Here is an 18,085-nt window from a genome sequence, read left to right as displayed (position 1 = left end):
TGGTTCGCTAACTGCACATCTCGACGGAGAGCCAGCTCATGCCATAGTGTCAAATCAACGTCAGCGGTCTATTGAGATCAAGACGAATGTGCTGGGCGTTTTACCTACATTCTCTGGACGGAGGAATGAGTGCCCGTATGAGTTTTTGAACGAGTTTAGTAAGCTATGTAGCATCCAGAAAAGGCCTAACGAAACTACCGAGGAGGACTATCGCCTGCGAGCGATTCCATTTGCATTGAAAGGAGAGGCAAACACTTGGTTGCTGAGGCTTCCACCTGACTCGATCACCACATGGAGGGATTTCAAATTGGAGTTCCTGGACTATTTCTTTCCGTCCAATAAGACAAACGCTTTGAAAAAAGAAATTCAAGAGTGTAAGCAGGACTACGATGAATCTTTAAGCCAATATTGGTCTCGGTTTAAAGGCCTGCTTGACGCTTGCCCAAATCACAGGATGACGGAGGCTGAAACATTTTATCTATTCTACGAAGGGGCAAATCCTGAGTCCAAGGACTTAATGAATTCCTCGAGCGGGGGGAATTTCACCAAGAATAAGGCAAGCGAGGCACGCGAGATTCTGGGAAGATTAATCGACGCGAAGAAGGCGTATGACTGCCCGCGTGCTATCATGAGGAGAAGCTCCGCGAACACAGTTAAGGAACGAGAAGGAGAAGAGGTTAGAGACAGAATAGATCGACTGGAGAAGGCACTGCTAAATGCCATTGAAAAGAAAAATACCCCTGGGTCGACTGATAAGGAAAAAAACCCAGGTCAAGAGGAACATCAGCTTCAATTTTACAATAATCCCTCACTCGATGGAGATTTCCAAGCTCAAGTGAATGCAATGGGGAATTGGAATCAAAGTAATCAAAATACCAACTGGAACCAGTGGAAGATTAAGGAGGCACCATGGAGGGACAATCCTTGTTTCAGATGGGCTGAAGGGAACCAACAACCACAGTCACAACACCCAGGTCCAGCGGAGAACCAGCAGACATGGCCCAGCCGGAATCAGGAAGGACCACAGCATAATTCTAACTGGGCAGGGAAGCAGCAAGAGGGGCTGAACAACTGGAATTTCCGTAACCAAGGGGATCAGCATAACTGGAACAACAGGAACCAGAGCAACCAAGGGAATTCTTATGTGCCACCGCATCAGAGGAACAATTCAGGAAACAATCAAAATTTCCAACAGAGTCACCCAGGTCCAGCAACCCAGTACAACAATAATCAAGGAGGTCAGGGAAATTTTCGCCAGAACCAGGTGGTTGGAACCAATCAAAATCAAGGATTTAATCCCAGTTCAATTCAAGGTTTCCGACCACAGCGGAATCTTGATGACATGGTGCATGACCTGGTAAATTTCCAACAACACATGCAGAATAACATGCAGGCTAACAATGACGTGGTGCACAAAATTCAAGATGCCCAGCAGGAGCAGAAGTCTGCCATGGACATGTTGGCAAAGCAGATGTCCCAGTTGGCCACGTCGCTGAACGAAATGCGGGGAAATGAAGGGAAATTGCCTGCCACTGTCAAACCACCAGACCGAGCAAATATTAGTCAAATTACCTTGAGATCGGGGAAAGGCTATGAAGGACCGAAGCAAGTGATAAACGAGGAGACACCCTCACAGATGAACGGAGAAAAGGGGAATCAGAAGTCTCGAGGAGATGATCCTGGACTCAGAGAAATTCCTATACAGGATGACCTCCAGGAGGGAGATTTAAGGGGATCTATGCCTCGACTAAGTGACCCATTTTTCCTTGATCCAGAACCTGAGTTGGAACTTAAAGAGGGAAGCAGGGAGACAGGTGCAGCCCCAGCAGGGAGTTCCACGAATGCAGTAAAGCGACCCAAACCATTCCCATATCGAGGAGAAGCCAAGAAAAAGAAAGATGATACTGAGGACCTTGTGGAAATATTTAGTAAGCTGGAGATTAACCTACCCTTTTTGCAGGCTCTGAAAATACCCACCTTCAGCAAGTTCATCAAGGAATTCATAGCAGGAAAAACCAAACCTGATGGGAAGATTGTTATAGGAGAAAATGTATCCGCCGTGATACAAAAGAGGAGGATGCCGTCAAAGTGTACAGATCCAGGTATGTTCACTCTTCCTATTTCTATAGGTGATATTAAAATTGAGCATGCCATGTGTGATCTAGGTGCTTCGATAAATGTCCTACCGCTGTCAATATATAAAAAATTGGTGGGAGTCAGTTTGGTCGATACTAAAGTAGTGATTCAGTTGGCCGATAGAACATGCATATCGCCTGAGGGAGTATTGGAAAATGTCATAGTCAGAGTGCATGATTTCCTATACCCAGCTGATTTTCATGTGATAAAAATGAGGGGTAATGAATCTGCTGAGTCTAGTGGGGTGTTACTGGGGAGACCTTTCCTTCGCACCGCGAAGACTGTTATTGATGTGTTTGATGGAACCATATGCCTGGACTATCATGGGGAGAAATACACCTTCAACATTGAAGAAGCTATGAAAAAACCGCTTGATGTTGAAAACTTGCATGTTGTAGATGTAATTAACCCCCTAGTCCAAGAATATCTTGAGACTGAACTAATGCAGGAACAGTTTGACAATTCGGAGCTGAGCCAGACTGTAGAAAAGGAGGTGACAGGATGGTGTGAAACTTTTTTCACACAGGACTTGACAGATGATCAGATCAATGAAGCGATCATGGCATTCTGCCACCAGCCACTATCATTCCAATCAGCCAGATCTGTTCAGGAGAAGAGCCCAGACGAGGGAGCGAATCTAGAGGAAATGGCGCCAAGAAGTAAGGCGGAGAACCCTTTACCTCAGGAAGCCATCACACCGAAGAAGGAGTTGAAAACTTTGCCTGAAAATTTAAAATATGCATACTTGGAGGAAGGAGAAACTTGTCCAGTGATAATCAACAGCCGCTTGACTGAAGACCAAGAGAGTGCGCTGCTGGAAGTAATAAGGAGGAACAAGAAGGCCATAGGGTGGACACTTTCTGACCTAGTTGGAATTAGCCCTGATCTTTGCATGCACCACATCAGACTAGAGGAAGGGGCAAAGGCTCGGCGTGATCCACAAAGGAAACTGAATCCAAACATGAGGGAGGAAGTGCTCAAGGAAGTTCTGAAACTACTGTCCCTTGGAATCATATACTCTATTCCAGATAGCGAGTGGGTCAGTCCGGTTCACATGGTACCGAAGAAATCTGGAATACAAGTGGTGAAGAATGACAAGAACGAGTTGGTGCCTACTCGACTGGTCACTGGATGGAGGATGTGCATCGACTATAGGAAACTAAATGAAGCCACCAAAAAGGATCATTTTCCTTTACCATTCATTGACCAGATGCTAGAGAGGCTGGCTGGCAAACAGTATTTCTGTTTCCTCGACGGATATAGCGGTTATTTCCAGATTTTCGTGAACCCAGAGGACCAGGAAAAGACCACATTTACATGCCCTTTTGGAACTTATGCCTACCGAAGGATGCCATTTGGTCTATGTAATGCACCAGGTACATTCCAACGTTGTATGATGAGTATTTTTTCGGATCTACTAGAGGTATGCATCGAGATATTCATGGATGATTTCACTGTATATGGAGGCTCATTTGATACTTGTTTAGCCAGCCTTGACCTAGTGCTGCAAAGATGTCAAGAGAAACATCTAGTCCTGAATTTTGAAAAATGTCACTTCATGGTAACTGAGGGGATTGTTTTAGGTCATGTGGTCTCTGAAAGAGGAATACAAGTGGACAAGGCAAAGGTGGAAGTGATTGCAAAGCTACCTTACCCTACAAATCAAAAGGAAGTTAGAGGATTCCTCGGTCACGCAGGGTTTTATCGAAGGTTTATCAAGGACTTTGCAAAAATTGCGCAACCACTCACTCATTTGCTGCACAACGATGTGGAGTTCGAGTTTGATGAGGGATGCAAGAGGGCATTTCAATTGCTCAAGGAGAGACTAGTGTCCGCACCAATTATCAGGGCACCGGACTGGAATCACCCTTTTGAGATAATGTGCGACGCGAGCGATTTCGCTGTGGGAGCCGTCCTAGGGCAGAAGATAGATGGGAAAAACTACGTAATTTTCTATGCGTCCAAGACACTAAATCAAGCTCAGAAGAATTACGATACTACGGAGAAGGAAATGTTGGCTGTCGTCTACTCGTTCGAAAAATTCCGCCCTTATCTTCTTGGGTCAAAGGTTATTGTTTTCACTGATCATGCAGCAATAAAGTACTTGCTAGCTAAGAAAGAATCAAAGCCAAGGCTAATTCGATGGGTCCTACTTCTACAGGAGTTTGATTGGGAAGTAAGAGACAAAAGAGGAACAGAGAATCGAGTGGCTGACCACTTGAGTAGAATTCATCAAGGAGATACGGACGAGGCTATTCCCGATGTTTTTCCCGAAGAGCATTTGTACTATATGGACGAACCACCTAGACCGATAAGCTGGGAATCTGTCTTAGTTTTAACCGGTCCAGGAGAATCTGATCGAGGAAAGCGCGTACGTAACGCAGAACCATGGTACGCAGACCTGGCAAATTACTTGGTCACGGGAGAGGTGCCAAGTTCAGAGGAAGCCTCCCGGGCCCAGAAGATGAAGCTTAAAAGCGAAGCCAAATATTACTTCTGGGATGATCCTTATCTTTGGAAGATGTGTGCAGATCAGATAATTCGACGTTGCATTCCTGAATGGGAACAAAGAGATGTACTCCATCATTGTCACTCCTTGGCGTGTGGAGGGCATTTCGGACCAAGGAGAACCGCAAGGAAAGTTCTAGACAGTGGATTCTACTGGCCTACATTGAACAAGGATGCCTTTGAATACTGTCAATGCTGCGAAAGGTGTCAACAGACAGGGGGAATCTCGAGACGAGATGAGATGCCCCAAGTGCCCATAGTGATCTGCGAAATTTTCGATGTTTGGGGGATGGATTTTATGGGCCCATTTCCGTCGTCGTACGGAAATGCTTACATATTGGTCGCTGTAGACTACGTTTCCAAATGGATAGAGGCGAAGGCTACGCCCACTTGTGAGTCTAAAGAGGTGGCCAAGTTTCTGAAGTCAAACATTTTCAGCAGATATGGAGTTCCTAGAGCGATTATCTCAGATCAAGGAACACACTTCTGCAACCGCACTATAGAAGCGCTCATGAGGAAATACGGCGTGCATCATAGATTGTCTACACCATATCACCCCCAATCGAATGGGCAAGCTGAAGTCTCTAATAGGGAGATAAAGAGTATTTTGGAAAAATCAGTTAACACCACAAGGAAGGATTGGAGTAAACGCCTTGACGATGCTTTGTGGGCGTATAGAACTGCTTACAAGACACCAATCGGGATGTCACCTTATAGGTTGGTGTTTGGGAAAATGTGTCACTTACCCGTGGAAGTGGAGCACAAGGCATACTGGGCCATTAAGGAAATGAATATGAAGTCTGTGGCATGTGAAGAAGAAAGGAAGCTGCAATTACAGGAGCTGGAGGAACTACGGCTAGAGGCATTCGATTCAGCAATGTGGTACAAGGAAAGAACGAAGCTCTGGCACGACAAGAACCTCCGGGTCAAGGAACTTCAGGTGGGGCAGAAAGTACTTCTATTTCAGTCCAGACTCAAGCTAATGCCAGGGAAGTTGAAGTCAAAGTGGGTAGGCCCATATACCATCGTTGGCCTCCGCGCACACGGAGCAGTGGAAATCCAGGGAAGTGCTCCTAACTCGGTCCCTTTTCTTGTTAATGGCCATAGATTGAAAGTCTATAGGGATAATTCTGAGCTATGCGTAGTGGAGGAAATACCACTACGTGCGCTCTCAGTTATCACTTAGCCAGACAAAGGAATATTCTCGATGAACTCCTGGGTCAAGGGAAATGTTATGTTTTTACACACTGATCCAGGGGATTCGAGAATATTCAAAGGTAATTGTACATAGTTTAATTGCTTTAGAAGACAAAGAAAATCCAAACAAAATAAAAATTCAAAAATTTCCAAAAATATTTTCGAAGACCCAAACTCAAAGGGGATTTATGTCTCGTACTTTAACCTTGACCCAGGAGTCTGGGGTCTTCATATTTTTTTAGGTCGCGGTCAAGGGAATCAATTAGAGGAAGAGAGCATGAAGGAGCAGTTGAGGAGGGAAGTTATAATTTGAAATTCAAAATGCCGACAATTATGGAGAAGTACGGTCGCTGATGTCATGCCTGCAACCGTCTCTCTCTTCTGTGTAAAAGATGCGAACCGACCTTCTCTCTCCACATAATAATTTCACAACTTGCTCCTCCCTCTCTCTACTGTCATTCTCTCTCTAAGCTTACAAACCCTAACCAAATCCACCGAGGACGAAAATGCTAATGAGGAAACCAGGACTCGATCAAGCTGCAGAAGGAAAGGAAGAGCTGGAGCAACCAGCGAAGAAGAAAGTGAAAACAAACCGCCCCAGTGTTCCACCACCGTCTGGCTCTCGCGGGAGCCAGCCCCAGAAATGAGCAATTTCCCCAGACCAAGTAAATTTTAGTTTTTGTGTTTCTTTTTCTGTGTTTTATTTCCATGCGTTGCTGTGTTTTATGCTATCTTCTCCCACTTAGCCCAATGCTTGGTCTAAGTGTGAGAAGTTCTATGTTTTCTGTTGGTTTATTCTTCTCCCACTTAGCCCGTTGCTCGGTCTAAGTGTGAGAAGTGAAATTGTTGTTTAATTCTGCATTGAATTCTCTGTTTTCCCCCCTTCACGACGATGGCTTGAGGACAAGCTTGAGTGAAGTGGGAGGGGGAGAGGAATCAATGCAGTGTTATTATGCTTTGAGGAGTTGTAGGTCTAGGGGTGTGTCGCATGAACTAGTGGATATAATACGGCAGATTCCCTTAGGGAGAGCAATTGAAAATAGGAGGTATTCCAACTTAGAAGCCTGATTCTTTAGTAAGCCGAACCAATCTGAATGAAGCGAGAACGATAGTAAATGCCTTTACTTGCTCAGTTGTGAAGCCCTACTCTAGAGGTGAGTTATAAGCCTGTGATAACACTTAGAGCTAACATATGTCAAAAGTCTGCCACTGAATGCTGAAGGAAAAGAGAAGAAAAAAAAAAAAAATATAAATAAAAAAGGGGGAAAGGAGAAAATATATAATCATAAAATCTGGAGGTATAAGCTGGACGAAGTCCAGAGGAGGAAATAAAAAGAGAGAAAAAAATCAAGGAGGTATAAGCTGGACGAAGTCCAGGAAATCAAGGAGGTATAAGCTGGACGAAGTCCAGGAAATCAAGGAGGTATAAGCTGGACGAAGTCCAGAAAGAAAAAAAAAAAAGAAAAAAGGGGGATAGTGACGGAGGATAGAAGGAGGAATTCTCATAACCCGAGGTTTCAGTGGTTTGGCAATAACTTAAGAGAGAATCGGTCCTAACATCCCTGGTAAGGAATGAGCGATCGAGTGAATCTAACAATTGGGGAAGTAAAAGGCTATCTTGACGAGCTGACAGATTGGCTAGGTAGAGGGGAGAAAAGGGCCTATTTGGAGGAGTGCAGCCTGTTGGATTGACCTTAATCTTGTGGGGACGGTTGTCTAAAAGTTGAAACCAGTTCATGCATATGTGTTTATATGTTTTCATCCTATGTGATTATGTACTCTTTGTTTTAGTGTCTAGCTTTGCCTCAGTTGTGTCTAGGTGTAGGAGTTTTGTCTAGAGTCTGTAGAGTCGGTCAAGGGGATAACCATGCTTGAAATTCGCCTTATTCTTCTTTTCTTCTTGTCTTTATACTTGAGGACAAGTATGGTTTAAGTGTGAGCAGTTTGATAAGGCTAATTTCATGCATTGGTTATGTAGTGAAAAACATCACATTTCTGCTGGATCTAACAAGTTTTGTTAAGCCAGGTGTGTGTGTAGCGCTAGATCCAGGAGATGCTGGAGGAGGATATCTAGCGAGGAGCAGGAACGGAATCACGAGGAAAAGCTAGAGGAAGGAAGCCAAAAGCTGAGGGCAATCAAGTCAATCAATACCTCGCTGGGCCCCACCTCGAAGCTTATAAATAAAGGAGTGCGCAACAAGAATGGAGATCGGTTACACTCCACACACAGTCACGCTCTTAGCACACACACTAGGGAAATGGGAAATTTGGGGTGGTTTTCGTTTTCGTGAATTACGTATCAGTGCACCACCGTCCCTTGAGGGCGAAGAAACAATTGTTCTCTTAATTTCTGTTTGGTACTCAGTTCAGTCTCGAACTTCACGTTTGGAAGTCGAGCTTGTTGTTTTGTTGCTGAATCAGTTTATCCGTTCTGTTTACATTTGATTTGCTTTGATGAAGTTAGATTTCGTGTTGATTATTATGATGCTTGCTATTTCGGAGTGTTTATTTGAGATGCTATCTTGAATTTGTTGCTGAATATCTTAATAGATTTGAGAATCATGGCTATGGAGTTGTGTTTGGTTGGTTTGTTGTTCTGATGCTTGGATCCGGAGTGGATTTAGCATCCGAAGTATGGATCTGAACAGGGGAGGTGAATTTCTGCATGAAATTATGGGGATTTTGTTCTGCTTGGTTTGCTTCGTCTAGTAGTGTGATTTCCGTCGTTGTTTCGTTTACCGTTAAAATTATGTTTCCAATCTACATCTGAGTTTGTTTTTCTCGATCTCTGCATTTATTTGTGTTCGTTGAAGAAGATGAAGTCATTTTCAGTTGATGCTTTAGTTAGTTAGGCTGCAGATTCGATTCTGTCCGTACTTACCTTTTTCAGAGTTTGGTCCCCACTTGTTTTAATCTCCTTGGTCTAGAGATGTTCGTAGAAGTCCCAGATCTAGTAGTTGATTTGATTTAGTTCTTATACATAATTCATTTTTTGCCTAGATCTAGCAGTTAGCATAGCATACTTTATTTCCAAATTCACTTAGTTAAATTCCTCAACCCAAAATATGCGTGGCAGCAGCCAACCCAAAAATAGTTTCCAATTCTCTACGCATGTATTTTACGAGTCCATCTCTGTGGGATCGATCCCTACTTCCCTGTGCTAGTTTAGTATCTGTGGTTGAGGGTTTTGAAGGTTTGCTTGCGTACCAACGACCAGACTTCCAGTCTTGTGAGTCTCTAGACCTTGTGATCTAGTTGATTTACTGGATCTAGGAAGTGTGTAATTAGAAATTGATAGGATACAGCAAGCAAGAAAATCAACTCTTCAGTGGCCACGGTCTCATTTCACATATGAGGTTCAGATATGGTATGAGGAGAGAGAAAAATGGGCTTCAGCCATACTTTTGAGCGAGAAATGTTTTGGTGACTTGGTCTTTTGTAAAATACCGAGTTCACTTTTAAATGCTGACACAATATTTTGTTGAATTGTTTTGGCACGTGTTCACTGGGTACATCAGGTACTCAGCCCTGCATATGTTTTAAAAATGTGCAGGAAATATAAGTGTTCAGAATGTGTCATGTCTTCACACGTGGCATATTCCTTCTCTCGAATGCTTCCGCTGAGTAGTTATCTTTCTTTTGAGTTCTTGTACTGTTGAGATAATATTCTTTTCAAGTTGTTGATTGTTGAGACACTCCGATTTTATTCGAGCTATTCCCATTTATTTCGAGTTTCGTTGTTTTCCCCTTTCTTCCCCTCTTCTTTAATCCTCCCCTAGTCGCGATTCAACCGTGTTTTCTATCCTTAGAAAATGCGGTCGTGACAAATTGGTATCAGAGCAATTTTTCTTTCCGCTCTGGACCCGAGAGTCTTTTTCAGCGTTAGTCTAGTTTCGTTTCACTAGACTTTACAGTTTTAGTATTGAAGGCTCACCACGCTCAACCGAGAAAGAGGTAATTTATTTTAATGAGAAAAGGAAGTAGAAAATTTTTGAGAAAGAAAGAAGAGAAATTTTTTGTAAGAATGAGGAAGTAAAATCTTTCCGTGAGGGACTGATTTCAAACTGAGAAGAGCATTTGCTATGTTTAAGAAAAGAGCGAGTTTTGAAGAGGAATGATGAGTTTGAGTTTGAGTTTGGCTTGAGTTTGAATTTTGAGTTTGAAAGTGAGAGAGACAGTTCAATTTTTTTTAAGATAAGTTGAGAGTTTTATGATGATGTTTGTTTCGAGTCAAAACCTTTTAAAGTTTGAAAGTAAAGGCTTTTGAGTTTGGAGAAAATGTGTGAGTTTCAAATATATTTTGAGTTTCAAGAGAAAACGAGTAACTTTTGTTTCTTTCGAAGAGCTTGGATTATGGAAGTGGACGAGAAACGCGAAGGTGCTGCGACATAGGATGCGAGGTGTTATGTGTTTATGCATGTTTAATTATGTGAGATATGAATGACGTTTTTATGTAATGGTTTGTAGATGTCGAGGTATGAGTTATGAAATTGTTGATGGAAGTGAAGTATGAGACAATGAGCTTTGCGTGCGAACATAGAGAGTAACTAAGAGATAGGCTAGGATGAACATGCTCGAATTTAGTTAAGAAGTTTCAGCTGCAACCCCACTTTCCTGAGTGATAAGATTAACTAAAATCTGTAGTTGAGCTCGAGTTAAGATGGGTAGTTACAATTTCCTATCATTTTCCCTGAACCTTAAAAACAAGGAGAATACAAAACGATGTTGCGTGTGATAAGGAGTTCAAGAAGAAAAGAAGTTCAAAATGAAAAAAAAATTCAGACGAGAAAGAGTGTGAGACAAGAGGAGATGCCGAGTGATGTAACCATGCAACGACGAGAGATCGTACTCGCGATTTAAATTTGTATAGGCTAATCTTGCGTAATTTGCTAAAAGTGGCGACACGACAGAGGGAACCTTTAGAGCATGCACGGGGATGATTAAAATATTCTACGAGAATGACATTTGTGACATTACAAAAATATTATGAAGATACAACCTTTAACTATAGTTATTAGTTTTATCAATACGAGGAAGCTGCTTGGAAATGGAAAGATAAGATGATGGAGAATAATGCTATTCGAAGGACGTAACCAAATTTCGGGATGAAATTTTTGTTAAGATGGGTAGATTGTAACACCCCGACTTTTTCCACCTTTCTTTTTGTTCTTAAAGGGATGTCGTTTGAGCACCGGGAAATTTTTGCACCTTTGTTTACTTTTATCGAGGAATGATACACGATTCTTGAGGAGAAATTAGAAATTATATTTTTTTCTCAAATATAAATGAGTGGTCAAAGAATAAAATTTAGGGCCTATCTTTGTTTATTTTAGTAATACATCCGAGCCCAATCCTTTTGAGTGTATTCTGGGAGAAGCCCAAATTTCCTTCAAATCTTTCTTCCACTCCCAATTCTAAACGGCTTCATCCTTATCCCACCGCCTTAAATATCTCCAACTAAAAATCGGATCTTTTTGATATATCTTTCCCCCAACAATAGCAATCCGTTTTATATATATATACTCTCCACACGATTTCACGTTTCATCACATTCAAATCTGAGAGAGAGAAAATAGAGGAGTAGGGAGAAAGCCGTGAGTAGAGACCAAGATTTTTCTGCAGGGTTTATTTTCGCAAGCGAGTTAAGGCAGAGTGAGAATTTTCAAGTTAAGAATATTAAGAGAACGAGGTGGGTGGCCTTTCTATCCTACATTATTGTGTAGGCTAACTTTTAAATTTACGCAATATCTTTCAAGTATGAGTTATGTGCTTAAAATTCAAATATGTTGTGTCATGCCGTATTTTGTTTTTAAGGATGTGCCACTATCTGATCGCCCTAGTGGGGAGTGAGACCCTACTAGAAGTTTTGAGTTTAATCGAATTCGGGTTTGTCTAGGGAGTGAGTCCCTATTCAAGCTAGTGTAAACAGAGGGGATCGTGCGCTAGCTTTTGAGTTGGCCGGTGCGGTGATCGAGAATGTGGCCACGGTCTCGTTTCACATATGAGGTTCAGATATGGTATGAGGAGAGAGAAAAATGGGCTTCAGCCATACTTTTGAGCGAGAAATGTTTTGGTGACTTGGTCTTTTGTAAAATACCGAGTTCACTTTTAAATGCTGACACAATATTTTGTTGAATTGTTTTGGCACGTGTTCACTGGGTACATCAGGTACTCAGCCCTGCATATGTTTTAAAAATGTGCAGGAAATATAAGTGTTCAGAATGTGTCATGTCTTCACACGTGGCATATTCCTTCTCTCGAATGCTTCCGCTGAGTAGTTATCTTTCTTTTGAGTTCTTGTACTGTTGAGATAATATTCTTTTCAAGTTGTTGATTGTTGAGACACTCCGATTTTATTCGAGCTATTCCCATTTATTTCGAGTTTCGTTGTTTTCCCCTTTCTTCCCCTCTTCTTTAATCCTCCCCTAGTCGCGATTCAACCGTGTTTTCTATCCTTAGAAAATGCGGTCGTGACAAATTGGTATCAGAGCAATTTTTCTTTCCGCTCTGGACCCGAGAGTCTTTTTCAGCGTTAGTCTAGTTTCGTTTCACTAGACTTTACAGTTTTAGTATTGAAGGCTCACCACGCTCAACCGAGAAAGAGGTAATTTATTTTAATGAGAAAAGGAAGTAGAAAATTTTTGAGAAAGAAAGAAGAGAAATTTTTTGTAAGAATGAGGAAGTAAAATCTTTCCGTGAGGGACTGATTTCAAACTGAGAAGAGCATTTGCTATGTTTAAGAAAAGAGCGAGTTTTGAAGAGGAATGATGAGTTTGAGTTTGAGTTTGGCTTGAGTTTGAATTTTGAGTTTGAAAGTGAGAGAGACAGTTCAATTTTTTTTAAGATAAGTTGAGAGTTTTATGATGATGTTTGTTTCGAGTCAAAACCTTTTAAAGTTTGATGAAAGTAAAGGCTTTTGAGTTTGGAGAAAATGTGTGAGTTTCAAATATATTTTGAGTTTCAAGAGAAAACGAGTAACTTTTGTTTCTTTCAAAGAGCTTGGATTATGGAAGTGGACGAGAAACGCGAAGGTGCTGCGACATAGGATGCGAGGTGTTATGTGTTTATGCATGTTTAATTATGTGAGATATGAATGACGTTTTTATGTAATGGTTTGTAGATGTCGAGGTATGAGTTATGAAATTGTTGATGGAAGTGAAGTATGAGACAATGAGCTTTGCGTGCGAACATAGAGAGTAACTAAGAGATAGGCTAGGATGAACATGCTCGAATTTAGTTAAGAAGTTTCAGCTGCAACCCCACTTTCCTGAGTGATAAGATTAACTAAAATCTGTAGTTGAGCTCGAGTTAAGATGGGTAGTTACAATTTCCTATCATTTTCCCTGAACCTTAAAAACAAGGAGAATACAAAACGATGTTGCGTGTGATAAGGAGTTCAAGAAGAAAAGAAGTTCAAAATGAAAAAAAATTTCAGACGAGAAAGAGTGTGAGACAAGAGGAGATGCCGAGTGATGTAACCATGCAATGACGAGAGATCGTACTCGCGATTTAAATTTGTATAGGCTAATCTTGCGTAATTTGCTAAAAGTGGCGACACGACAGAGGGAACCTTTAGAGCATGCACGGGGATGATTAAAATATTCTACGAGAATGACATTTGTGACATTACAAAAATATTATGAAGATACCTTTAACTATAGTTATTAGTTTTATCAATACGAGGAAGCTGCTTGGAAATGGAAAGACAAGATGATGGAGAATAATGCTATTCGAAGGACGTAACCAAATTTCGGGATGAAATTTTTGTTAAGATGGGTAGATTGTAACACCCCGACTTTTTCCACCTTTCTTTTTGTTCTTAAAGGGATGTCGTTTGAGCAACGGGAAATTTTTGCACCTTTGTTTACTTTTATCGAGGAATGATACACGATTCTTGAGGAGAAATTAGAAATTATATTTTTTTCTCAAATATAAATGAGTGGTCAAAGAATAAAATTTAGGGCCTATCTTTGTTTATTTTAGTAATACATCCGAGCCCAATCCTTTTGAGTGTATTCTGGGAGAAGCCCAAATTTCCTTCAAATCTTTCTTCCACTCCCAATTCTAAACGGCTTCATCCTTATCCCACCGCCTTAAATATCTCCAACTAAAAATCGGATCTTTTTGATATATCTTTCCCCCAACAATAGCAATCCGTTTTATATATATATACTCTCCACACGATTTCACGTTTCATCACATTCAAATCTGAGAGAGAGAAAATAGAGGAGTAGGGAGAAAGCCGTGAGTAGAGACCAAGATTTTTCTGCAGGGTTTATTTTCGCAAGCGAGTTAAGGCAGAGTGAGAATTTTCAAGTTAAGAATATTAAGAGAACGAGGTGGGTGGCCTTTCTATCCTACATTATTGTGTAGGCTAACTTTTAAATTTACGCAATATCTTTCAAGTATGAGTTATGTGCTTAAAATTCAAATATGTTGTGTCATGCCATATTTTGTTTTTAAGGATGTGCCACTATCCGATCGCCCTAGTGGGGAGTGAGTCCCTACTAGAAGTTTTGAGTTTAATCGAATTCGGGTTTGTCTAGGGAGTGAGTCCCTATTCAAGCTAGTGTAAACAGAGGGGATCGTGCGCTAGCTTTCGAGTTGGCCGGTGCGGTGATCGAGAATGTGGCCACGTTCTCGTTTCACATATGAGGTTCAGATATGGTATGAGGAGAGAGAAAAATGGGCTTCAGCCATACTTTTGAGCGAGAAATGTTTTGGTGACTTGGTCTTTTGTAAAACACCGAGTTCACTTTTAAATGCTGACACAATATTTTGTTGAATTATTTTGGCACGTGTTCACTGGGTACATCAGGTACTCAGCCCTGCATATGTTTTAAAAATGTGCAGGAAATATAAGTGTTCAGAATGTGTCATGTCTTCACACGTGGCATATTCCTTCTCTCGAATACTTCCGCTGAGTAGTTATCTTTCTTTTGAGTTCTTGTACTGTTGAGATAATATTCTTTTCAAGTTGTTGATTGTTGAGACACTCCGATTTTATTCGAGCTATTCCCATTTATTTCGAGTTTCGTTGTTTTCCCCTTTCTTCCCCTCTTCTTTAATCCTCCCCTAGTCGCGATTCAACCGTGTTTTCTATCCTTAGAAAATGCGGTCGTGACAAATTGGTATCAGAGCAATTTTTCTTTCCGCTCTGGACCCGAGAGTCTTTTTCAGCGTTAGTCTAGTTTCGTTTCACTAGACTTTACAGTTTTAGTATTGAAGGCTCACCACGCTCAACCGAGAAAGAGGTAATTTATTTTAATGAGAAAAGGAAGTAGAAAATTTTTTAGAAAGAAAGAAGAGAAATTTTTTGTAAGAATGAGGAAGTAAAATCTTTCCGTGAGGGACTGATTTCAAACTGAGAAGAGTATTTGCTATGTTTAAGAAAAGAGCGAGTTTTGAAGAGGAATGATGAGTTTGAGTTTGAGTTTGGCTTGAGTTTGAATTTTGAGTTTGAAAGTGAGAGAGACAGTTCAATTTTTTTTAAGATAAGTTGAGAGTTTTATGATGATGTTTGTTTCGAGTCAAAACCTTTTAAAGTTTGAAAGTAAAGGCTTTTGAGTTTGGAGAAAATGTGTGAGTTTCAAATATATTTTGAGTTTCAAGAGAAAACGAGTAACTTTTGTTTCTTTCGAAGAGCTTGGATTATGGAAGTGGACGAGAAACGCGAAGGTGCTGCGACATAGGATGCGAGGTGTTATGTGTTTATGCATGTTTAATTATGTGAGATATGAATGACGTTTTTATGTAATGGTTTGTAGATGTCGAGGTATGAGTTATGAAATTGTTGATGGAAGTGAAGTATGAGACAATGAGCTTTGCGTGCGAACATAGAGAGTAACTAAGAGATAGGCTAGGATGAACATGCTCGAATTTAGTTAAGAAGTTTCAGCTGCAACCCCACTTTCCTGAGTGATAAGATTAACTAAAATCTGTAGTTGAGCTCGAGTTAAGATGGGTAGTTACAATTTCCTATCATTTTCCCTGAACCTTAAAAACAAGGAGAATACAAAACGATGTTGCGTGTGATAAGGAGTTCAAGAAGAAAAGAAGTTCAAAATGAAAAAAAAATTCAGACGAGAAAGAGTGTGAGACAAGAGGAGATGCCGAGTGATGTAACCATGCAACGACGAGAGATCGTACTCGCGATTTAAATTTGTATAGGCTAATCTTGCGTAATTTGCTAAAAGTGGCGACACGACAGAGGGAACCTTTAGAGCATGCACGGGGATGATTAAAATATTCTACGAGAATGACATTTGTGACATTACAAAAATATTATGAAGATACAACCTTTAACTATAGTTATTAGTTTTATCAATACGAGGAAGCTGCTTGGAAATGGAAAGATAAGATGATGGAGAATAATGCTATTCGAAGGACGTAACCAAATTTCGGGATGAAATTTTTGTTAAGATGGGTAGATTGTAACACCCCGACTTTTTCCACCTTTCTTTTTGTTCTTAAAGGGATGTCGTTTGAGCACCGGGAAATTTTTGCACCTTTGTTTACTTTTATCGAGGAATGATACACGATTCTTGAGGAGAAATTAGAAATTATATTTTTTTCTCAAATATAAATGAGTGGTCAAAGAATAAAATTTAGGGCCTATCTTTGTTTATTTTAGTAATACATCCGAGCCCAATCCTTTTGAGTGTATTCTGGGAGAAGCCCAAATTTCCTTCAAATCTTTCTTCCACTCCCAATTCTAAACGGCTTCATCCTTATCCCACCGCCTTAAATATCTCCAACTAAAAATCGGATCTTTTTGATATATCTTTCCCCCAACAATAGCAATCCGTTTTATATATATATACTCTCCACACGATTTCACGTTTCATCACATTCAAATCTGAGAGAGAGAAAATAGAGGAGTAGGGAGAAAGCCGTGAGTAGAGACCAAGATTTTTCTGCAGGGTTTATTTTCGCAAGCGAGTTAAGGCAGAGTGAGAATTTTCAAGTTAAGAATATTAAGAGAACGAGGTGGGTGGCCTTTCTATCCTACATTATTGTGTAGGCTAACTTTTAAATTTACGCAATATCTTTCAAGTATGAGTTATGTGCTTAAAATTCAAATATGTTGTGTCATGCCATATTTTGTTTTTAAGGATGTGCCACTATCCGATCGCCCTAGTGGGGAGTGAGTCCCTACTAGAAGTTTTGAGTTTAATCGAATTCGGGTTTGTCTAGGGAGTGAGTCCCTATTCAAGCTAGTGTAAACAGAGGGGATCGTGCGCTAGCTTTCGAGTTGGCCGGTGCGGTGATCGAGAATGTGGCCACGTTCTCGTTTCACATATGAGGTTCAGATATGGTATGAGGAGAGAGAAAAATGGGCTTCAGCCATACTTTTGAGCGAGAAATGTTTTGGTGACTTGGTCTTTTGTAAAACACCGAGTTCACTTTTAAATGCTGACACAATATTTTGTTGAATTATTTTGGCACGTGTTCACTGGGTACATCAGGTACTCAGCCCTGCATATGTTTTAAAAATGTGCAGGAAATATAAGTGTTCAGAATGTGTCATGTCTTCACACGTGGCATATTCCTTCTCTCGAATACTTCCGCTGAGTAGTTATCTTTCTTTTGAGTTCTTGTACTGTTGAGATAATATTCTTTTCAAGTTGTTGATTGTTGAGACACTCCGATTTTATTCGAGCTATTCCCATTTATTTCGAGTTTCGTTGTTTTCCCCTTTCTTCCCCTCTTCTTTAATCCTCCCCTAGTCGCGATTCAACCGTGTTTTCTATCCTTAGAAAATGCGGTCGTGACAAATTGGTATCAGAGCAATTTTTCTTTCCGCTCTGGACCCGAGAGTCTTTTTCAGCGTTAGTCTAGTTTCGTTTCACTAGACTTTACAGTTTTAGTATTGAAGGCTCACCACGCTCAACCGAGAAAGAGGTAATTTATTTTAATGAGAAAAGGAAGTAGAAAATTTTTTAGAAAGAAAGAAGAGAAATTTTTTGTAAGAATGAGGAAGTAAAATCTTTCCGTGAGGGACTGATTTCAAACTGAGAAGAGTATTTGCTATGTTTAAGAAAAGAGCGAGTTTTGAAGAGGAATGATGAGTTTGAGTTTGAGTTTGGCTTGAGTTTGAATTTTGAGTTTGAAAGTGAGAGAGACAGTTCAATTTTTTTTAAGATAAGTTGAGAGTTTTATGATGATGTTTGTTTCGAGTCAAAACCTTTTAAAGTTTGAAAGTAAAGGCTTTTGAGTTTGGAGAAAATGTGTGAGTTTCAAA

The sequence above is a fragment of the Salvia hispanica genome, chromosome 2 (genome assembly GCF_029641045.1).
Source record: "Salvia hispanica isolate PSC_SH4W2 chromosome 2, Shi_PSC_v1, whole genome shotgun sequence".
NCBI classification, from domain to species: Eukaryota; Viridiplantae; Streptophyta; class Magnoliopsida; order Lamiales; family Lamiaceae; genus Salvia; species Salvia hispanica.
The sequence above is the reverse complement of the archived record's forward strand: the minus strand, read 5'-3'. Positions refer to the sequence as shown.